Here is a 25888-nt window from a genome sequence, read left to right as displayed (position 1 = left end):
GTGAAGTAATAGTTGCTACCATGCTTGTAAGTGGGCTAGTTTCATGGCCTTAAGAGTGCAAAGCTATGCATGTAACATTCACATTTTATTTTGAGTTTCCCTTCAGCAATTACTTGTGAATGTTTTAGCACTAAAGTGTATTTGGCTGAGTATATCAATATTCAAACTTGTTTGTGTCGCTTTCACTATTTTGTGAGCCTTTAACCGCTCATGTTCACATCTTCTGTCTTGGATACTATATCTGTTATTTGACCTGACTGGATGCTTATGATTATCATAGATAAAGATGATATTTTGTTATTTTTGTTGTCGATTTCCTTGAGAAACAAACTAGTTGCTGCCTGAATCTGGAACATTTCCTAGACTTGTGTTATTAATGTAGTCTGACCATCTTTATTTCCAACAACATATACTATTAGCAGATGTTGGAATTCATATTGGCTTTATACAAAAGAAAAAAAATTCATACAGTATTTTTCTATTGGTGAAGTGAATATTAAAATAATTTATCTCGATGAGACACTGAAAGAATTCCACATCTTGATGAATGTATACCTCGGTTGTGAGGATCTGAAGAAACCCTTTTTCGGTTGCAGGTAGTGGACCAAGATTTCTTATATCTGGGTGAGGGCATCAATCAATGTTGGGACAAGGAATCTCATCACTACAATATATAGATACCATAGTGGACCAGGCGCGTTCTTGAGCATAGCTAGACGGAAAAACATCTTTCCTGAGCTGGCATGTGAGGCTAACTTGACCCATCCTGTTTATTTTGTGAAATTTAAATTCAAAATAAGGATGTATTCACCAGCTAGTCAATCTCCTTTCAGGAAGAATAGTATAAAAAACTCTATGCTTAGCACACATCTTCTATGGAAAGTACATCATCATTAAGCCTAGTCACTTAAGTTGTCCTAGTAAGATCTACAATTTTGTATAATAAGTCTGCACAAGTGTAGTCCAAGAAATCAAATTAAATAGCTTGATAAGCATGTTATTTTTAATGAGAAGAAACAAACGCCTTTGCTGACCTATCAACTCCTTATGGAGATGGTGGGCCGGCTGGGGTGATCTCAGCCGAGGATCAATGTTAGTGTTAACACATGGCTATTGAATTCTCTGTATTTATTACTATTTATATTTTTGAGAATGTGATGGTATCTTTGTTGGAATTTTGCTACTGTAGTCTAGCTTCTATTAATCTATTATAATTGAGAATTTTTTAACTTTTGTAGGAAACAAACCAAAGGAGTGCACTCACACGGAACCATGAAGCCAACGATCTACGTCAACTAGATGTTTTAGATTTCATTTTGTACAACTGATGTCTCATACTTGCATCTTTTACCTGTCCTTTTGTGAACTTGATGTATGTTGTCTTGGTGGTAATGTTTAGAACAGAATGAAGTGTTTGTATGTGACAAATAATTAATGGAATAAAAAAATGTTTGGGGCACCTGATGTGAGCCTGATGTATGGTGTCTTGATGATTATACTTGACAATCAGTATGATATGTTAATTAAAGTTGTGGCTGGCTAAATAAAATGGAGAAGAACTGGTGGTTGGCAAAGAAAAAACCTGTCTGATTGTTGGTTGGCAAAACAAAACTCGTCTGACAGTCGGTTGGGAAAGGCTATGCTAGGCCCAACAGAGTGTTGGTCGGGAAAGAATACCCCATCCAATAGTCTGTCGGGAAAGGCTGTTGGTCGGGAAAGGCCCATGGAAGGCCCAACAGACTATCGGTCGGGAAAGATACTCCATAGCCGTCAAACAGTCGGTCGGGAAAAGCTTTTCCCGTCGGGACTTTCCCCAACAGACGTTGTCGGTCGGCACTAGTCTTTCCCGTCCGACTGTCTGTTGGTGAAACTTGGATTCCCGACCAACCTGTCTGTCGGGGATGTAATGCACCATAAGTAGGATGTAATTTCATTGTGTAACTATTGACTTTCATGCTTGCATAGGCAATCACAAACCTTAACACCAATATTCTTACTAAAGCATAATTACTCACCAACATGACTCACATATCACTATCATCATTTCTCAAAACTATTACAAAGAATCAAGTTTAATTTTTCCAATGATCTTCATGAAAGTTTTTATTATATCCCTCTTTAATATCTATCACTTTGGGACTAGTTTCATATGTCACTTTTGATAAGCTCAAACAAATTTAAGTGAAGAACATGAGCATAAAAATTTTCTTCTCTCAAAATAATATAAGTGAAGCTTGAGAGAATTTCTTCAAAAATTTACTAAATTTCAAATAAATCTAAGTGAAGCATGAGATCATTCTTCAAAAATATTAAAGCACACCATGCTCAAAAAGATATAAGTGAAGCACTAGAGCAATTCCATAGCTCAAAACATTTAAGTGAAGCACATAGAGAAATTCTATTAAATCATACACTACAGGAATCGGCTTCTTTGCCGTCTGCCATGGCAGACGGCAAAGGCACCAAAAGCAGACGGCAAAGCTCTTTGCTGTCTGCCACCGGCGGCAAAGCTACCCGGCAAAGAACCTGATGGTAAACAGGTTCTTTGCCGTCTGCTTACTCAAAGCCGACGGAAAAGAATCTTTATCATCGGTGGCGGATGACAAAGAACATGGACGGCAAAACCCGGGCGTTAGCCACGTTAGGCGGCTAACAGGAGGCTTTGACGTCCGCCAGCGGACGGCAAACATGCCCTGCCCTTTGCCGTCTACTATATGACGTCAGCCACGCGTCATGCGATGCAAGCCTTTGTCGTCTGCCATAGACAGCAAACCTGTGCAGCCTTTGCCGTCTGCCATGGACGGCAAAGTAACCAAATGGGTCAGCTCCCAAATTGCACAGATTTCTGCCAGGTAGGTACGTCTCCAACGTATCTACAATTTTTGATTGTTCCATGATATTATATTATTTGTTTTGGATGTTTATGGGCTTTATTATGCACTTTTATATTATTTTTGGGACTAACTATTAACTGAAGGCCCAGTGTAAATTGATGTTTTCTGTCAATTTCAGTGTTTCGCAGAAAAGGAATATTAAATGGAATCCAAACGGAATGAAACCTTCGTGGGGATCTTTTTTGGAACAAACGCAATCCAGAAGACTTGGAGTGGGCGTCAAGGAAGCAGCGAGGCGACCACGAGGTAGGACGGCGCGCCTAGGAGGGCGGCGTGCCCCCACCCTCGTGGGCCCCTCGCAGCTCCACCGACCTACTTCTTTCGCCTATATATACTCTTATACCCTGAAAACATCCAAGGGAGCCACAAAACCACTTTTCCACCGCTGCAACCTTCTGTACCCGCGAGATCCCATTTGGGGACCTTTTCCGACGATCTGCCGGAGGGGGATTCGATCACGGAGGGATTCTACATCAACACCATAGCCTTTCCCATGATGTGTGAGTAGTTTACCACAGACCTTCGAGTCCATAGTTATTAGCTAGATGGCTTCTTCTCTCTCTTTGGATATCAATACAAAGTTCTCCTCAATGTTCTTGGAGATATATTCGATGTAATTCTTTTTGCGGCGTGTTTGCCGAGATCCGATGAATTGTGGGTTTATGATTAAGATTATCTATGAACAATACTTGATTCTTCTCTGAATTCTTATATGCATGATTTGATATCTTTGCAATTCTCTTCGAATTATCAGTTTGGTTTGGCCTACTAGATTGATCTTTCTTGCAATGGGAGAAGTGCTTAGCTTTGGGTTCAATCTTGCGGTGTTCGATCCCAGTGACAGAAAGGGAACCAACACATATTGTATTGTTGCCATCGAGGATAAAACGATGGGGTTTATATCATATTGCTTGAGTTTATCCCTCTACATCATGTCATCTTGCCTAATGCGTTACTCTGTTCTTACGAACTTAATACTCTAGATGCATGCTGGATAGCGGTCGATTTGTGGAGTAATAGTAGTAGATGCAGAATCGTTTCGGTCTACTTGACACGGATGTGATGCCTATGTTCATGATCATGCCTAGATATCATCATAACTATGCACTTTTCTATCAATTGCTCGGTAGTAATTTGTTCACCCATCGTAATATATGCTATCTTGAGAGAAGCCACTAGTGAAACCTATGGCCCCAGGGTCTACTTTACATCATATAAGTTTTCGATCTACAATTCTAGTTTACTATTTATTTTAAAATCTTTACTTTTCAATCTATACAACAAAAATATTTATCTTATTATCTCTATCAGATCTCATTTTCGTAAGTGACCGAGAAGGGATTGACAACCCCTTTATCGCATTGGTTGCGAGGTTCTTGTTTGTTTGTGCAAGTACTAGGTGACTTGCGTGTAGTCTCCTACTGGATTGGTACCTTGGTTCTCAAAAACTGAGGGAATTACCTACGCTACTTTGTTGCGTCACCCTTTCCTCTTCAAGGGAAAACCAACGCATGCTCAAGAGGTAGCAAGAAGGATTTCTGGCACCGTTGCCGGAGAGATCTACGCCAAGTCAAGACATACCAAGTACCCATCACAAACTCTTATCCCTCGCATTACATTATTTGCCATTTGCCTCTCGTTTTCCTCTCCTCCACTTCATCCTTGCCGTTTTATTCATCTCTTTTCCGTTTGCCCTTTTGCCGTTCGCCTTCTTTCACTTGCCTCTTGTGTGACTGTTTGTTGGATTGATTGTTTGTCATGATGGCTCAAGATAATACTAAATTATGTGACTTTTCCAATACCAACAATAATGATTTTATTAGCACTCCTATTGCTCCTCTTACCAATGCTGAATCTTGTGAAATTAATACTGCTTTGCTGAATCTTATCATGAAAGATCAATTTGCTGGCCTTCCTTGTGAAGATGCTGCTACCCATCTAAACAACTTTGTTGATTTATGTGATATGCAAAAGAAGAAATATGTGGATAATGATATTTTTAAATTTAATCTATTTCCGTTTTCGCTTAGAGATCGTGCTAAAACTTGGTTCTCTTTTTGCCTAAAAATAGTATTGATTCATGAAATAAGTGCAAAGATGCTTTTATCTCTAAGTATTTTCCTCCCGCTAAGATCATCTCTCTTAGAAAGATATTATGAACTTTAAGCAACTTGATCATGAGCATGTTGCACAAGCTTGGGAGAGGATGAAATTAATGATACGTAATTGCCCTACTCATGGTTTGAATTTATGGATGATAATACAAAAAATTTATGCTGGATTGAATTTTGCTTCTAGAAATCTTTTAGATTCGGCCACGGGAGGCACTTTTATGGAAATCACTTTAGGAGAAGCTACTAAACTCCTAGATAATATTATGGTTAATTATTCTCAATGGTACACCGAAAGATCTACAAATAAAAAAGTTCATGTGATAGAAGAGATTAATGTTTTGAGTGGAAAGATGGATGAACTTATGAATTTTTTTGCCAATAAGAGTGCTTCTTCTGATCCTAATGATATGTCTTTGTCCACTTTGATTGAGAATAATAATGAATCTATGGATGTGAATTTTGTTGGTAGGAACAATTTTGGTAACAACGCGTATAGAGGAAATTTTAATTCTAGGTCATTTCCTAGTAATTCCTCTAATAATTATGGTAATTCCTACAACAATTCTTATGGAAACTTCAATAAGATTCCCTCTGATTTTGAGACTAGTGTTAAAGAATTTATGAATTCGCAAAAGAATTTCAATGCTTTGCTTGAAGAAAAATTGCTTAAGATTGATGAGTTGGCTAGGAACGTGGATAGAATTTCTCTTGATGTTGATTCTTTAAAAATTAGATCTATTCCACCTAAGCATGATATCAATGAGTCTCTAAAAGCCATGAGAATTTCCATTGATGAGTGCAAAGAAATAACCGCTAGGATGCATGCTAAAAAAGATTTCTTTGTGAAGGTGTGTTCTTCTAGTTTTCATGATAATAATGTTGAAGATCTAAAAGTGATTGGTGTGTCTACTATTAAATCTTTGTTTTCCAATATGAATCTTAATAAATATGGGACTGGAGATGAGTCAACTTTAGTTAGAAGGCGTCCCAATGATTCAGAGTTTTTAGATCTTGATGCAAAAATTGGTAAAAATGGGATTGAAGAGGTCAAAACTTTACATACCAATGAACCCACTATTTTGGATTTCAAGGAATTTAATTATGATCTCTTTGATAGATTGTATTTCCTTGTTGCAATCCGTGATAAATTCCAACAGTGGGCTCTTATGTTGTCACTTTCATATACTAGTGGGAATTTTTCATTATAGAACTTGGCTTGTATATTCCAACAGTGGGCTTCCTCAAAATGCCCTAGGTCTTCGTGAGCAAGCAAGTTGGATGCACAATGATGTCAACTACACAACCTTCTTGTAGACGTTGTTGGGCCTCCAAGTGCAGAGGTTTGTAGGACAGTAGAAAATTTCCCTCAAGTGGATCGCCTAAGGTTTATCAATCCGTGGGAGACGTAGGATGAAGATAGTCTCTCTCAAACAACCCTGTAACCAAATAGCAAAGAGTCTCTTGTGTCCCCAACACACCCAATACAATGGTAAATTGTATAGGTGCACTAGTTCGCCGAAGATATGGTGATACAAGTGCAATATGGATGGTAGATAAAGGTTTTTGTAATCTGAATATATAAAAACAGCAAGGTAACTAATGATAAAAGTGAACACAAACGGTATTGCAATGCGAGGAAACAAGGCCTAGGGTTCTTACTTTCACTAGTGAAAGTTCTCTGAACAATAATAACATAATTGGATCATATAACTATCCCTCAACATGCAACAAAGAGTCACTCCAAAGTCACTAATAGCGGAGAACAGACGAAGAGATTATTGTAGGGTACCAAACCACCTCAAAGTTATCCTTTCTGATCGATCTTTTCAAGAGTCTGTAGTAAAATAACACGAAGCTATTATTTCCATTTGACCTATCCTAGAGTTCGTACTAGAATAACACCTTAAGACACAAATCAACCAAAACCCTAATGTCACCTTGATTCTCCAATGTAACCTCAAGTATCCATGGGTATGATTATACGATATGCATCACACAATCTTAGATTCATCTATTCAACCGACACAAAGAACTTCAAAGAGTGCCCTAAAGTTTCTACCGGAGAGTCAAGACGAAAACATGTGCCAACCCCTATGCATAAGTTCACGAGGTCACGAAACTCTCAAGTTGATCACCAAAACATACATCAAGTGGATCACGTGATATCCCACTGTCACCACAAATAAGCACATGCAAGACATACATCAAGTGTTCTCAAATCCTTAAAGACTCAATCTGTTAAGATAACTTCAAAGGGAAAACTCAATCCATTACAAGAGAATAGAGGGGGAGAAACATCATAAGATCCAACTATAATAGCAAAGCTCGCGATACATCAAGATCGTGCCAAATCAAGAACACGAGAGAGAGAGAGAGATCAAACACATAGCTACTGGTACACATCCTCAGCCCCGAGGGAGAACTACTCCCACCTCGTCATGGAGAGCGTCGGGATGATGAAGATGGCCACCGGAGAGGGATTCCCCCCTCCGGCAAGGTGCCGAAATGGGTCTAGATTGGTTTTCGGTGGCTACAGAGGCTTGCGGCGGTGGAACTCCCGATCTAGGTTTATTTCTGGGGGTTTGGGTATATATAAGAGGTTTTGGCATCGGGAACAAGTCAGGAGGGTCCCCGAGGCGACCACGAGATAGGGGGCGTGCCCCCACCCTCGTGGTGGCCTCGGGACTCTTCTGGCCCATCTCTGGTACTCCGTGGGCTTCTTCTGGTCCAAAAATGATCTCCGTAAAATTTCAGGTCAATTGGACTCCGTTTGGTTTTGCTTTTCTACGATACTCAAAAACAAGGAAAAAAACAGAAACTGGCACTGGGCTATAGGTTAATAGGTTAGTCCCAAAAATCATATAAAATAGCATATAAGTGCATATAAAACATCCAAGGTTGATAATATAATACCATGGAACAATAAAAAATTATAGATATGTTGGAGACGTGTCAAGCATCCCCAAGCTTAATTCCTGCTCGTCCTCGAGTAGGTAAATGATAAAAACAGAATTTTTGATGTGGAATGCTACCTAACACATTTATCCATGTAATTCTTTATTGTGGCAAGAATATTCAGATCCGAAAGATTCAAGACAAAAGTTTAATATTGACAAAAAAATAATACTTCAAGCATACTAACAACGTAATCATGTCTTCTCAAAATAACATGGCCAAAGAAAGCTATCCCTACAAAATCATATAGTCTGGCTATGCTCTATCTTCATCACACAAAATATTTAATTCATGCACATCCCGATGACAAGCCAATCAATTGTTTCATACTTTTGATGTTCTCAAACTTTTTCAATCTTCACACAATACATGAGCATGAGCCATGGACATAGCACTATAGGTGGAATATAATGGTGGTTGTGGAGAAGACAAAAAGGAGAAGATAGTCTCGCATCAACTAGGTGTATCAACGGGCTATGGAGATGCCCACCAATAGATATCAATGTGAGTGAGTAGGGATTGCCATGCAACAGATGCACTAGAGCTATAAGTGTATGAAAGCTCAACAAAAGAAACTAAGTGGGTGTGCAGCCAACTCACTTGCTCACGAAGACCTAGGGCATTTTGAGGAAGCCCATCATTGTAATATACAAGCCAAGTTCTATAATGAAAGATTCCCACTAGTATATGAAAGTGATAACATAGGAGACTCTCTATCATGAAGATCATGGTGCTACTTTGAAGCACAAGTGTGGTAAAAGGATAGTAGCATTGCCCCTTCTCTCTTTTTCTCTCATTTTTTTGGTTTTTTGGGCCTTCTCTTTTTATGGCCTCTTTTTTTCTCTTTTTTTATTTTTCGTCCGGAGTTTCATCCCGACTTGTGGGGGAATCATAGTCTCCATCATCCTTTCCTCACATGGGACAATAGTCTAATAATGATGGTCATCACACTTTTATTTACTTACAACTCAAGAATTACAACTCGATACTTAGAACAAAATATGACTCCATGTGAATGCCTACGGCAGTGTACCGGGATGTGCAATGAATCAAGAGTGACATGTATCACTACAAAAAAATACACTTCCTTGATGATACGTGTTTGTTACAGTAGGTCGTGTTTTTTGTCATGCATGTACATCCATGAAAAATTTATGACAGAATCAAGATAGTCATACCTATGCTGTCGTAGAAGTGTTCCATGACATTACCAAAATTATCATCGCGGAAGTGTCCACTTCCATGACGATAAATCACGCGTCACAGAAGTGCTTTCGTCAAGGGTGACCGACATGTGGCATCCACCATAACGGAACGCCGTTAAGCTATCGGGTCGGGTTTTGGATCCGATAACCCGTTAATAGCCCCGACCAATGGGAAATTTCCACGTGGAAAATTCTTATTAGCCGGACGAAACACGTGTCAGCTCGTCAGTGGGATAGATAGGAGCCTATGATATGTCAACACGTGCCACGGCCCACCACTGGCCCATTTAGCTTACAAAGCCGGCCCTTTTGACTTGGTCAAAAGTTAACAGGCTGGCCCAAGAAAAGCCTGTTAACGGTCTCTTCGCAAATAGCCCATTTTACAGCCCGTTAAATCACGGCCTGTTAGGCCCTAAAGGAAATCGGCCCACCAACGTCATGTGGGCCGTCGAATATAACACTAGCCCATTTCACTTTCGGCCCATGTATGGCCCACGACGTCTTTCGGCCCATATGAGGCCTTCGTATCTTTCAGCCCTTTACAGACCCATGGTGACTCTAGCCCATAATGAACAGTAATTTTCTTTATACTCGTTAATGGCCCATGATTTACAAGGGCCGTTTCCAGCCCATGTTAGCTTTCGGCCTATTGACGGCCCATACGTTCTTGGGCTCCTTTTCGGCCCTCGATTACTTCCGGCCCGTTACTGGCCTGTTCCCCTAATGGGCCAAATTCGGCCCATGGCAAGAGTCGGCCCGTTACTGGCCTATTACCCTAATGGGCCAAATTCGTCCCATGGCAAGAGTCGGCCCGTTTCTGGCCTGTTAACCCGTTGCGCCTTTTCCAACCTGTCCTATATTCTGGCCCATTAACGACCCGTTATGCCTGTGACAGAATTAAGCCTTTGCTGCCCTACAACCTATTAACGGCCTGTTACCATGCTGGGCCGATACCAATTACACCCGATTACGGCCCATGTAGACCCATTTATCCGACGGCCCGAGGCCCACCGATTACAGGCCAATTTATCGACGGCCCGTAGGAGACCCATGGATCCTACGACCCGTATATGGCCCATGGTAGTTGCGGCCACTAGCAAACCAGGGAAAAAGAAAACTAGGAAGTAAATAAGGCCGAAACTAACGCTAGGCTATTAAGGTGATTGCACAGATTACATCCACTCGGCATCAAAGATCACCACCAGTGCAAATATAGGGAACACCCTACACTATACAAAAATGGCTTGTTGTTTTCTTCAGCCGGTGGCTGCATGTTAAGAATAAATTTTGTATCGCACCAAAACAAATTACAACTATATAACAAAAGGAAGGCTGGCATAAAACTTAACAGTCTAGCAGATAAATGCACCACCAGAAGTTCAGAAGCTCAGTTCATTTGACCTGACTGTTATGTTTTCATGCTGTATTGTCCGATGGAACACCATAACCCTCACCTTCATTTCCCCTAGGCTCATGAACAACATAGAAAATGTCTGATAGTCTGGTTTCAAAACCATGCATATCTTGACGACATTGAGCAATGTTTCTCCTTGTTTCACAAAGGGTCTCTGTTAGGGAATGGACTTGTGTCTGGAGCGTAGATACAACATTGCTTTGAGCTTGCATATCTTGATCATGAGGCAGTTTGGACGATATTGCCTTAACAACCAACCCAGTATTACGCAGGAACGTGCTTTTGGCACTGTTAGTGGACAGGTACTGACCCACTGCAGCAAGAGCTGACATTGCGGTTATAGTTGCCTCGCCACCTTCAGAAGGTGGCGGTTCCACCATTTTTTCCATAGCTCGCTGAAAAGTTGAGGTTTTACATTAGTAGTACCAGAACAGAAGATATTAAGGAGGCAGCAAAACCAAACAAAATAGCTTTGGTCTATATACAAAACTTATTCTGGTGAACCCATGTAAAATATTAGTTGTATTTTATTGCAAAGTACATAATAAAACCAGGTTCCAAACATATGACCATGTACCATCGCTAATGTATTGTCTATTTCTTCACATTGTATTGAGGGCTAAGGATAAAAAGACGAAGTTTATAATACGGTAAGCATAGTATGACATCATTCATATAACAAAACAACTGAGAACAGACAAACATGCAATTGTAACGTTGTGTGGGCAAGTCTAGCACGGAACTAGATTACGGGTCAAGATCAAAGGAACATCACTCCTCTCTTTTAAACCTTGTAAGGTGCAATGATACGCTAAGACAATTGTGTATAAAATTGAAAAGAGTAATAGACATTGGCTGCAAACCATGCGGTTCAAGGCACAAGTCAGAGTAAGTAGTAGTTAAAAGGCATGAGGATTAAGGACTTACAACAGCGACTTTGAATGGTGTAGTCATGCCCTTCTTCTTGCTGGTGTGACAGTCCTTGAAGATTTCCACATCATTTGGTTCAGGTACTTTTTGGTCCTTGCGGGCTTTCCTCTGCATTTCGAACAAGTCAATATAGATCTGATAATATGGTACAGCGAAAAGAGTGAAACAGCAGCTAATTACAAGAGCCTTGCAGTGTGCAATATAGCTATGAGATCCTGTCGTCTGTTGGAATTTCACTTTTGTACGGTTGGTCTTGTTCTTTGAACAGTTCACCTACAAGAAGATATATTTGTGTGGCACATGCGTAAATAGGACTTCAACATGTGATCTGATCACATATATAATGTACCTGATACTTCGGATCAGACCAGTGTTTAACAAGGCCCCTCCAGTCTTCATCCGATATATTTTCCACTAGAGATGTTTGGGAAACTTCACTGTTAGCCTTGCCTTCAAAGTGAGCTTTCCTCAAGTTATACCGATACTGTCACAGAGCAGACTTGAAAACATGGGTGCAAGCTTGTCTGGTTGCATCATCTTGGCTATCCAACTTGAACCTCATCTGTTGAAAATTATGGGAGTCTCATTATCAACAACCTAGAAAGTATGGGACAGAGCAAGACGATATTACTAGTTTCCATACATAACCATACTTACAGATAAATGGTCGAGGAAGGTGTTGAACTGGGTTTGATATTTGTCATTCATGTACTGAATCCATGTTGGGAGGATACGTACATGACACCTAAGGGCAACCGCTGCCTCTGAAACTAACTTGGCTGACTCTGTAGCATCACGTGGCCTTTTTAAACCTACCTCAAAACGGATCTCCATTCTTCCTCCTCTAGATTTAGTTAACCTATCGAGCATTATCCCTGATGTTTGTTTCCTCTTGCGCCTAGGTGCTAGTCCAACAACAAACATAGGAAGTGTTAGTGTACATCAAACTGTAAGACTACATATAAAGAAGCATGCAACTGTAACTTGACTCCAGCAACTACCTTCTTGCTGTTGAAGCTCACAAGGTTCATCTGATATTGCCAACTCGTCTTGTGTCAAGAGTGCTTGGGAAGTAGTGTCAGGTGGCAAGGGAGCTTGGGAACGTGCCGCTAGCTCAGTTGACGCACGAGTAAGTCGTGCAGCTGGTAGTACTGTGGTAGGTGTTGCAAGAACTAGGGCTGTCTCTGCTTATTTGGTGGCAGCTATTTGTTTCTGTTTGGCTTTTTTTTGCAACTTGTGTAGCATGGTATGATGTGTTTGTAGAATTTTCCGCTGGACTTTGACCTTCTATTGCACCATCAGTACCAGCAAAATCTGCAGGATTCATCCGCTTCTCATTCCCTTCCATTGTGTGTTTCTTCCTCTTTCTCTGTGCCATGTTAAGTCAAGCCGACAAGAAAAACGAATAAAAATTTAGTTCTTCAGAACAAATTGATGCATGATGCAGACGAACTGAACTTTGATGTTAGACGACCACATGATAGGAGGATGTAATATGTATGAAAAACAGGACGAAAGAGATAACCAGAACTATGATGTGTAAACTAAGAAGAAGACATTTCACCAAATTAGAAGCAATGCAATGGAAGGTATAAACCATATGAAAGATGCTACAAATATCGCTCTGCCAAGTTAACAGTGTCTCATCATAAATGGCGTTTAAACAAATGTGAAGCAGTACAAGAAATAAATCATATGCAAGATGCAAACAACATCACACTACCATGTTAGAGGTCTCTCGTCATTAGTGCCATTGCATATTCACAACATTGCATATTCACAGCTTATGATGTGTAAACTAAGGAGAAGGCATTTCAACAAATTAGAAGCAATGAAAGCTAGACAACATATGAAAGATGCAACGAATATCACTCTACCAAGTTAAAACTATCTCGTCATAAGTGCCATTTTAACAAATTAGTAGTACAAGCTAGAAAAGAATGTGAGATGTAACCTATATCACACTCCGAAGTCAACAAACATGTCTTATGATAAGTGATTGTTGCAGGTTACACAACAGTAGTAATTTGATGTAAGAACATGGTGTGATAGAAAAATATTGTATGTTCTAGAAAGAGGAACACATGTCTTATTCAAGTATAATGTGTAAAGTAAGCAGATGGAATTCAACAAAATTAGAAGCAATACAAGCTAGACATCACACATAACATGCAACCACATATAACAGTGCCAAGTTAGATGGAGCACTGATGATGCTGCACTAGGGGAGACGTGCTCATCATAAACACATCTTTGTTGAGTGTCTATGCATGTGTTGTCTTGGAAATCATCTTGGGGGTGTGGAGGAGTAGAAACTGTAGAGGCCCTCCATTCGAAAGGAGCACCTTTATCCACTGTGTTGCTAACTTCCTCCCGCTTTATTAGTTTTGAATTGTCAAGTAAAACCGACAAGAAAAAGAAATAAAATTCTCTCTTCAGAACTCATTCATGCATGATACTGACAATCACTACTTTGATGTAAGGCAAACACATGATACCAGGATGGAATATGTACGAAAAACAGGATGACATGGCATGTTCACAACTGTTTGTGTAAACTAAGCAGAAACCATTCCAACAAATAAGAAGCAATGCTAGCTAGACATCACATGAAAGATGCAACCAATATGACTCTGCCAAGTTAAAAGCGTCCCATCATAAATGGAATTTCAACAAATTAGAAGCAGCGCATGCTATAAATCATATGAAAGATGCAACTAATATCGCACTGCATATACTAAAGGTGTCTCGTCATGTTGATTGATGCGGGATACAAAAAAACAATAGTTTTATGTAAGGACATGCTTAATAGACAGATGTACTATGTACTAAATACAGGAAGGCATGTCACATTAACAAGTATAATGTATAAGCTAAGCAGACTAGCACATGCAGTTTAACCACATTGGAAGAATTACAATCTAGACACCATATGCAACATGCGACCACATATCACGCTGCCAAGTTAGAGCAAGCACCTGCGATGCTAGTGTAGGGGAAATGCTGTAATCAACTACAGAGCTACGTTCACTATCTTCATCTAGCATTTCTGTTTCTTGAGAATCATGTCGGGAGGCTGACGCTGCATTCTTTAAATGAGGAGTAGTCCCCTTGCCTGCCTGCCTCGTCATAAGTGATTGATGAGGGATACACAAGAACATTAGTTTGATGTAAGAACATGGTTAATACACAAATGTACTAGTATGTACCAAAAACAGAAATGCATGTCATATTCAAAGGTATAATGTGTAAGCTAAGCAGATGCAATTTAACTAAATTGGAAGCAATACAAGCTAGACATCCGGCTGGAGTGGTGAGCATGATCATCTAGGACCTGAGAGCCTGGTGGGAGGTGGGCTGCTTCGCCACCATCACAGCTTTTTAGTTGGCTTCCAGGTGATGCCTATCTTTGCTGGGCTTGTCACTGGCTCGGCCAGTGCCCTGACTAGCTATTTGTCTTCTGGTGCTCACGGGATGGTGGTTCATGTAAAAAAATATCTTTCCTTATCTTACCGACTTCGGCCTTTCGAATACAAGCTAGACACCATATGGAACATGCAACCACATATGACACCGCGAAGTTAAAGCAAGCACCTGGGATGGTGGTTCATTGCGAGCGAGGTCATCAACTCTAGAGCTACATTTACCGTCTCCATCTGCTGACACTGCACCCTTTATAGTGTTGTAACGTGTCTTGCCTACCCGCATACGAAGCTAGAGCGACTTCTCTCTTTTATTTTTGGCTTCTCTCATGGCAGTAGAGTCTGAAATACCCTTGCATAAAAACACAATAGTGAGAGTAAGGGTGAAGTGTGTGCAGAACTAGTGCACTGTAAAAGTAGCAGATAGCAGGTGGCTGAAAAATAAATGCCAGGAGACATATGATAGCTCTACAACATTGCATGGCAAACAAAATTAGATTCTACTCCGTATGATTTTGTAATATAATGAGCATAGGAAATGCAGGTACTCCTCCAGCACACCACAACATGTGGTCATATCTAAGATAACAGTCGACTGAAAATAAATAGGTCAGTCGATTTTTTAATGAACCGTCCGATCTATAAGGAACGGGCAGATGGCCTTCATCTACCTCCCACCAGTCACTGTTAACGATCTTTCTCGAACCACCAACGACCACCGGCCTAGAACCCTGCCTCCGCCGCCCCGCCCTCCCATCGACCTCACACCACCACCGTGCTTGGAAGTGCCCCCAGGCCATCCCTTTAATCCCGGCCGACCTCCAGATCGGGCGCCAGTAGCTCTAGGCCGCACACGCCCCTAAGATAAACACCAAGGCGCTGCTTCCTCGGCGTAATAGGCGTACTAGCGCCTGTTACGCTGGGGAATGCTTCCGTTAATTTGGAATCAACTGGCCAGAAATTGAAATTCAGGGGGGCGACGGACCTCTAGCTAAGGTGAAATAGTATATGAGGAGAAACCTTGTGCATTGCGAGTTACTAGGAACATCTAGTATCAAGAAGCGGTCAACTAGTGTCTTCTGTGGGATGAATACAGTGCAAGCAGAGACGTAAGATTTGCACGAATAAGGGAAGAGGAGTACCTTTTTCAGTTGTCGGTGTGGTCACCTCCACATGTAGCGCCGATCTTCTTCTTTTTACCGGGGAAACCGATGTTTTGGAGGGTGCAGGCTTGGATGAACCCATGGCCAAATTGTTGACTGTGTTGCCGTGGCCGTATGTCGGCGGAGGGGAAGCAGATCCGAGGCGGCGAAGGACGGCGTAGCAGGAACAGCTCCGGTGCGATGGAGGGTGGCGAAGTTGGAGCAGCAGCGGTGAGGTGCAGGACAGGGTGGTTGAACTGGCTCGGGTATGGATGGCTCGGCCTCGGCTTCAACTACTAGCCGTGGAGGGCATTGCGGTTGAGGTTGCGGTGGACAATGACGTCGGGGTATCGGCTTCGGCCTGATGGAGGAGGGTGGCGGTTGATGGGTGGGATGGGGTGGCGGACGGAGGATGTCAGGGTTTCGCGGCTGGTGGAGAGGTAGTTTTGGTGCCCACTGAGTACGAATGGGGAATAGGACGGGTGGGGGGAACCATGTTTCGGTCTGGGACGCGCTTGTTTTTGGCTTTTTTGAATAGAAGATGGGACACGCTTGTTTGAAATTTGGGGAAAGTACAAACGTTGCCCCCCTCTTAAATTTCGGACCTACTGCGGGTCGGGGGTAGGATGGTAATCCCAGGTGTCCCAAATAGTGGGCGGGAGCGATTTCGGCCGCGCGCATGTGTGCTTAGGCGACCATTGTGTATGAATGTTTTTCGGATGCGGTTGCGTGGCGTCTATATGAAGCTACAAACCTACCCCGGTTTAGACCTTTGGACGTCGGGCCATTAGGTTTCACGGGTCGGAGTCATTAGAAAAGTAATTTCCTTGTACTACCAAACATTGGTCTCACGCGGTTTCGGGCGAGTAGAGGCTCTTTTGGCGCTTTGTTTGAAATTTTGAAACACAAGCATTCACGTTTAGAGTACTCTTGAACTATGAGGATTGACCTAAATAGACAACGTTATATTTGACCTTATATGTTTGAAAACCTCATTAAATTATCTGCTTCTTTTTGAAATTCTGACACTTGAAAATCCTATAACTACTATTATTTTGGAATGGAGGAGCTAAATTTGAATCTATTTTGTACACGACTACATATGCTATTATGTAAAAATTTAGAGCAAAGATTGGTGCCCCCATAATTTAGGTATGGTTTACAAATGCCATGATATCAAATTCAAATAATTGAATGGACTTCATGTTGAATTCGATTTTTTTAAACCACCTTAAGGTGAATTCAAATGTATGCTAGTTCATAAGTAGCTATTTATAATGTCATTGTGTATAATGTGCTTTACACACAACATGAACTATACTCACGTTTATATTCGATTGCTAAAGCGATGCATTGTCTGGAGTTCAAAGTACTAACTATGTGGATCAATTGTGTCGAATAATAACACAGACATGCTCAAATTCGATAGAGTCTAGATGTCTGATGGATCAATGACCGCTCCTTATGCGAATTGCAAATATCATGATCCCATCCTAATATTTGGATAGAATTTATATCTTTAATCAATGTGTAGAGCAGTCTTTTAAGTGTAGTTTCACTCTCCGTCGGTGGTCTCTCACACATGCTCACACACTCTCTCCCGAGGTGTCTTTCTCGCACACATGCTCTAGATATAACCCTCCCTCCCTCTCATAACCATTTACAACTGTTTCCACTAACCTTTATCACAAGCACTCTTCCTCTCGCAAACATACACACGCACAATCCTCATCGACCCTTTCTATATACATGGACCTGCCTACGTGTCTCATGTACGCACATTATCTTTACGCCTGTCTCTCACGCATTGTCTCACACCTCTCTCCCTAATCGATGAGTGTGATTCTAGCAGAGCATTCTGTAGGATGCCCCTTAAAGTTAGGTTGGATGAATAGTAATATCATAGATAAAGGGGTTACCTTAGTCCGAGAACCTAGGGTTACAAATCCTAGCCGGCTTTGTCACTGGACACAGAGTCCTTCACAATTCTGCTCTCTTTGTCTTGTACGACTAGTCATCCATGGGTCTTCCTAAATGCGTCACGGGCTGACCAATGTGGCGCAGGACGGAATCGAACGAAGGGCCTAACCGCGACCCACCGGACCTCACGCGGTGACACACCCTCTGCCCCCATGTCTCATTATCTTCTCACACCCACACATACCAACACAAACACCACACACACATAAAATTTCTCCTGGTGCCTCTATTCCCTCCCCCCTTGCATATACACACTCAAGGGAATGGAATCTCTTGTCGTGACATCATATTCGTCTCTCTCTCTAGACCACTCTCATTTCTCGTGCTATCTCTCCCATGCCCACCATCGTCCCTCTATCCATGCCTCTCTCGAATACGTAATACACACACATACCTCTCTAGGCCCCGCCAAATGCGTCAACTACACATTCACACATATTACATCACGTACCCCATTGATCTAAAAAGCCTTCTCTTCATGTTTATTTCGCATACAACATTCCTTTTGAATAAAGTGTGGGCAAAAAATTATTTTAGAGTTTCTACATATATACAACATTACAAAGTTATATGGAGGAGTACGAACGCTAATTTGCATTGCATGGTGCCCACAATGATATTTATTCCGCACTGTGAATTTGTATATTTTTATACTATATACAAAGTTAGTCATAATAAAGAGAAACGAAGAGCATCTCTCTCTCCATCGCATACCCCCCCTGTACGCCCCTTTCACGTATGCACACAAAACTATCTCCAGGTCCCCTAAAAGTAAGCCACATGTTTCATCTTTCTCTCGCGATATATGCAATGACGATCATTGTATTTGAAGTGAAAGCACGATACGTACATTGGACTTCAGAATCCACTCATTACGATCACCATTTATGTTTAGTGGTTATTATACAGTCACGGGCTCACCGTACAACTCTGTATTTGCTCATGACATGACTAGTTGACCAGTTAAACGCTCCACATGGCACCTCTAGTGTTGCATCGCATTATCTCACTACCATCGTGCCCACATGTCGACTTGTATCTACTCTACATTTACACTCTTATAAAATACATAAAATACACTCTTATAAAAAACAGAGTTGGTGATGATGGTGTGCCTGCCATCCTGCAATATAGGTCGTCCGATTTATATCTGACATATAGGAAAGAAACTACGGCAATTTTGCAAAAAGGTACCCACACACCTCTCCACATTTGCAAATAAGGCCTTCCCTCGTTCATCCTTTTCTCTCACAAGATAAACAAGTCATACAAATGCATCTTGATGTTACGTGCAACGCATGGGAATCTTGCTAGTAAGAATGAAAACAAACGACAAAAATATATTTGGACGGTGGTTCAAAGTCATGACCGTAGGCACAGCGAACAAGGTGGCCTTGTATTGGTATGCTGAGCCGTCTGTTTTAACACATAGGAGCTGATGTGGTGATTATACACACACGCACACATGCACACGAACTGCATCCATGCAACACTCACACAAACACATGCACCCACGCACGCACGCAACACTCACACGTACACACACAGCCACGCACGCACGCAACACTCACACGCACGCACGCAACACTCACACGCACGCATGCATGCACACACCAATACACCACACGACCAACCCACACTCTCACACTCAAGTGCTCAACCTACACATGCATGCGCACACATCAGGCCCTGACAGACACATACACAACCAGGTGATTCCCGCGCACGGGTTGGAGCCTTGTCGCGCCTGCGTAAATTTGTGTTTATCTGACCTTTTGCCTATGTGAACTGACAGGTGGGACCTACAAGGAACGTGGTCAATTTAACTAGTCAACATGGCGCCACGCAGACTATTTGGCCGGTCAACAGAGTGCAATCCGATGCTGAACTGTGAGCAAGTGACCGTATAATCACCGCAAAACATATATAGTGACCATAATCAGCTTATTCTGAAGTTCGGTGACCATATTATGCTTTTCTCTCTGTAGGCCCTCCAAAACTACATCTCTACACGTTCTCGCATGTTACATCTAACAACTATAGTATGCAATACAACACTACTACTACACTCTAACACAATAAATCATATGTGTTTTTAGTTTTACTAGATATCATATTGTTACTTATAATTATTCAGTTTGCATACATTAAAATTGCCTTTGAAATGTATGGCCAGTATCATCTACCGCGCGGGGGAAATCCCGCCCTTTCCCGTTTAATTGGGTTTGTATCAATGGATCGTGCGAAACAACAAAACTATAGTACTATACAGTACAAGTGACAGTTCACTGGGCCGTCGTGTCATCTACTCCTCCGTCGTAAGAGTGGAGCGCTCGCTTTCATAAATCTTCTAGTCCCTTTCGCCGACATGTGGGACATCAAGCTACCGGGTCCACGTGCCATACCGGAATACAGTGCAGAGCAGCCGGGGTGAAGCACCCCAGTCATGGCGCTGGTGTAGTAATGAGCAATGAGGCGTCAAATCACAAAGGTGCACCTTTCCCGCAGTTAAGTTGGAGGGACGAAGCAACCATCATTTCACTCGTTGCTGAATCCGCTTCTCCCTCATCATCTTCAACTTAACCACGTGTTGCTTCTGCCGTTGTTCTGCCTCATGTGAGACGCGGATCGGCTTGGTAAAGTACTGACACGTGGGACCGCATGTTAGCAAACCGCCAGGACAACGTCCACCAAAAATAAGAAGCCTAATCCTAGACTTACAAAGGGCTATGTAGCTGCTACGTATACTTTCCATCTAATCTATATATGCCCCCCTGATTTTTAGGTGGGGTGGGCCTAATCCTCTCCTTTAATCCAATCAAATAGTCCCACATCACATCAGTTCGTAACTTTACGTAAACCATTACGTGGATGTAGCATTGCTCAAATAAGAAACCTCCCCCGCCATCCGCGCGGCAAAATCACCTCCTTTTTACTAATCTTGATTCTATAAATTTTTAGATAAATATAATTGAGATTTGTATAGATAGCACACAGGAGCAAACCCAAGTGGTACAGTTAAGGTCATCCATAATGTGTAGCCAAATGTGAAAATAGCTTTTGGCATCGTGGGAACCATTGTGGACGGTGTTGCCAAAGCCAAAAAGATGGAACCTAAGCTCCCCGATTGATTGATTGAAGGAATAGAAAAATGCAACGTCTCTCCTCTTTCTCCCATGCTTGGACGCATGTAGTACATTATAGAGCACAAAGTCTACTACCTTGTCCCTTCTATCACAAATCACAAAGCAGTGAGGCGTCAAATCACAAAAGCACGGACGAAGCAACCATCATTTAACTCTTCGCTGACTCCACTTCTCCATCGTCTTCTTCGAGAAACCATCTCAGCGCACTAGTACTCCTAGTAGTACTCCCTCCGGTCCTTTTTTGTCTGCGTCTAAGAAAATTTCGTTTTCCCCGCAATGCTCTGCGCATTGGCATTTTTTCGCTACTCTTTCCAACCGGGCCCTCCATCCCTTTCCACCGCATGCGTGCCTGCAGTAATCCCATCTCTCTTTCCCATGTGCTTCGCATCTTCCCAAGGCAGAGAGAGCTGCTTGCATGTAGAAACAGGAGAGAGAGCGAGAGGCGCATGCGTGCAGAGAGATGGACAGAGGGAGAGAGAGAGACGACATGCATGCATGCGGAAGTGAGAAGGTTGGTTTGCATGGCGCTGCATTAATCAAGCGATGAGGAGTGAGATGGTTAGCTCTTTGGTCTTTGGAGAAAAAAATACGCATTAATTGACACGTGAAACGATGATTTGTATCGATTAAAACCCGAGAAGGAAAACCCCGCCTTTCTTTTTTAACACTAGTACTCCTAGTACGTACGTACTTATCCTTTTTGGGTCTAGGCCTTGCATTACCAAACTTCGCCACACATTTTTGCCAAGCTTGCCTAAAGTTTTCAAAATGAGAAGGAGGTACACTTGCGCACGGCTGTCGCGGTCGCACCGCACCCTCACACAGTCGCTCCTGCACGCCGCGGTCGCAACGCACACTCACACAGTCGCTCTTGCACGCCGCAAACCCAGCCAAGGGAACGCACCCTCACTGACACGTGCTGTCGCATGTGAACAAACCAAACTCAGCCGTCCTATCGCTGACACATAATTTTAGTTCATAGAGTATGTTTATCCAACCACATGTTGGGGAGTATCCGTACGGCCCGTGCGGTGGTCTGTTGGGGAAGAAGAAGAGGTGAGGAAGAAGGAAAGAAGGGTTAGGAGGCGTAGGATATTCATCCAACCGCCTGAAATGGTAGACTGACCCAAGTCAGGTGACTTGCATAACAAATATATGTTATTCCATAGCAAAAGATCCATAAAAACAACAACATAAATAAAAACTATCACTGCTCGCGGAAAGAGACGGCCTCGTCGTCTTTGGTTGCCGGCGCGAACCAGCTGTCGCTGCCGACGTGTGTCTCTGCACCGTGGTTGTCCTCGGCCTCCAGCTACTCGTTCAAGCGGAGCGTGCGGGCACTCTGCACGGACGAGAGCACAGCCCGGTTCAAGTCGAGGACGTCTGGTTCCGCCTGCAGGAGGGCCTCGATGGCAGCGGCATCCGCGCGCTCTGCGTCGAGTCGAGCCTCCGCCGCCCGGTTCAAGTCCAGGACGTCCGGTTCTGCCTGCAGGAGGGCGTCAATGAGAGTGGCATCCGCGCGCTCTGCGTCGAGTCGAGCCTCTGCCGCCCGGTTCAAGTCCAGGACGTCCGATTCCGCCTGCAGGAGGGCCCCGATGGCAGCGGCATCCGTGCGCTCCGCCTCAAGTTGAGCCTCTACCACCCGGTTCACATCCACGACATCCGGTTCCGCCTACAGGAGAGCCTCGATGGCAGCGGCATGCGCGCGCTCCGCATCGAGTTAAGCCTCTGCCTCCTGGTCCTCCTTTAGTGTCGCCATGTTGAACCGCTGGTCCACCTGCACCATGGGGGACTCGGACGCCGGCATGAAGTCGACGTCCATCGTCTCATACCCATCGGGGGCCTTCTATGCCGCAACCTCCGCCATGAACATTGGATTGGCTTCCTCCTCCTCGTAGCTTGGCTCCAGAGAACTCGGGGATTGACCCGCCACAAAACGAGCTTGGGAACGGAGGTCTGTGGCGCCGACCGCCGCCGTGATTTCTGCGCGGCGCTCCGGCGTCAGCATCTTGTAGTAAGTGATCTTGCGGCGCACCATGGCTTTCCAGCGAACTAGGGGATGCTTGATGCGGGCTAGGGGATCTAAAGGTGGGGGAATGGGCTGGAGATTTGGTGTGGTTTTAGGGCAGTGGCTGGCATAGGCGAAGGTTCTGGTGTGAATAGTGGTTCCGGTGACGACCGGTCAATCGGTTTTGACTGTACATCGCTTGTCTTGTTTGCGTTGCAGCCTGGCACGCTGGACCCTCCACGTCGCTCACCGAATGGAACGCGCTTCGTCTTGCGTTTTCACTCGCTTGTGGGACCGCAGTTGAGAGCAAACCGACATCCCTCCCCCTCCCCTGCCCGCGTCATTTATTATACCACCACTCCCTCCGTTTTATGCGGAGTAAATAAAAACATAGGGAGTATACTATGGATGAGGATCCCCTGACATGGCCGAACCCATTGAGTAATTGACATGCGGGGCCTAGCAAGCATGGGGTCCGCCAGTAAGTGACCGAAAGGGAGGGTAAGGCAGGGATACCTACGTCAAAGGATCCACTTCCACTATACTACTTTGACCAAATGCTAGAGTAATAATATATGACATGCAACTTAGACAAATGTTAGAGTAATAATATATGACATGCAACTTACACAAAGCATACAGGGTCTAATGCGTTTTTCGAGGCTAACTTTGACCAATGTTAGAGTAATAATATATGACATGCAACTTACACAAAGCATATGGTCAAATTCGTATGTGAAAGGAGTTTCCAATGATATAATTTTCACATTATACATCTCATGTAATATTAATCTTGTCAATAGTCAAATTGGAAACCATCTCGAGTACAAATCTAGGAGTACATATGAATCTAACAATATTGATTGGGCGTTGTTGAATGTTGATACTTTTTGATCAAAGTAGAGATACTTTGACTACACATAAAACTTATATGTAAACTAGAAAGGATAGGAGGGAGTATATTGTACGTTCAAAAACGAAACAAACATTGAATACCCTTTATATATGATTTGCGGATGCTATGATCACCGGTTCAAAATTTTGAATCCACCTTAGGTATCACGTTCCCCCACTCGTTCCCTCTTGATTTCATCTCGGGGTCCGGAGATCTATTGAAAGAGGACTAGGGTGGGTACATGCGAATGATACTCGGCGGAATGTTCAAATGAGGCATGCGGGAGGATGGACTCGACTGGAGGGCGACATGATCGATGGAGAAGAGGGTTGGAGAAGAATGAGAAATAAGCAAACGCCACATGATTATACTTGAACGGCTCAAATAAACAATAAGTTGTCTTGCTTGGCCTACATAGTGAAAGGCCTAATGCGCAACGCGGAGCACTGACGCTCGAATATGGCCGGGAAAACAAAGAAACCGACATGTGGGGCACACCGGTCGGGATGACGTAGCGCAGACTAGTCCAATGGAGGAGCTGGCCCATGACCTCCTCGCCACCGACAACCGTTCATGTGGGTCGTTGGGGCCAACAACGGGGCGCAGCTCCAGCATCGCCTCTGGAAACGGCGACCGCGGTGAGCGACACACTCATATCGTAGCTAGACACGGTCGGTTCCAGTGTGCCGAGGGTGGCGTTAGTGCTGTGGCACGACCAACGATATGTTTGGTTTGTGCCCAAGGTTGCCCCATCAAAGCATTGGGTAGCCAAAATTTCGGTTGAGGTATTGGTTTCCCATGATTTGGCCGACATTGGAAAGAAAAATGAACTAGAGTTGGCTAGAGTTCATTGGCATGCCAAAGAAATGGCAACCATCCAAACAAAGACCAATCTTTGGGTCATGACCAAAATTTTGGTTGAGGTATTGGTTGCCCATGATTTGGCCGACATTGGCAAGAAAAATGAACTAGAGTTGGCTAGAGTTCATTGGCATGCCAAAAAAATGGCAACCATCCAAACAAAGACTAATCTTTGGGTCATGACCAAAATTTTGGTAAGGTGCACTTTGGCCACAATCCAAACACACCCCAACACCCGGCTCGTCGAGGATGCGTAGGGCGCCGTGACGCGTCCACAGAGTGGTGTAGCGCGGCCAACTGCATCCTCTGGACCTGAGACCATGCCGGGTCATCTTGCTTTTTCAATGACATGCGGGGATCGCATGTGAGAAAAGGGCATCTCCAACGTTGCCACGACCGCAACTGACTACCCTGGCACACCAAAACCCTCGTCCCTCGTGCCGTCGCGCGGTGCGTTCCCAGCCGGCGCCAGCTTTCCGCATTCATGCCGTCCGTTTGTATGTCGTCGTTAAGAGGCTCGGTGCCCGAGGATCCAACTCCGGCGACTTAATGACGCACCCGGACACTTGGCCTCACCGGAATGCGCTACTTAAAGCGGCAACACCCAACTAATCTCCTGTAACGCCCCGAGACTGATGTGCCAGGTGCCCTCCAATTATTGGCTGTTGTTGCCTTGTCATTGCTTGTGTGTCATGCATTTCATATCATGTCATCATGTGCATTTCATTTGCATACATGTTCGTCTCATGCATCCGAGCATTTTCCCCTTTGTCTGTTTTGCAATCCGGCGTTCCTATGTCATCCGGTGTCCCTTTCTACCTCTTTTCGTGTGCGGGTATTAAACGTTTTCGGATTGGACCGAGACTTGTCATGTGGCCTTGGTTTACTACCGGTAGACCGCCTGTCAAGTTTCGTGCCATTT

The sequence above is a fragment of the Triticum urartu genome, chromosome 1A (genome assembly GCF_056163025.1).
Source record: "Triticum urartu cultivar PI428250 chromosome 1A, HENAU_Tu73, whole genome shotgun sequence".
Classification (NCBI taxonomy): Eukaryota; Viridiplantae; Streptophyta; class Magnoliopsida; order Poales; family Poaceae; genus Triticum; species Triticum urartu.
This window is presented reverse-complemented; position numbering follows the sequence as displayed.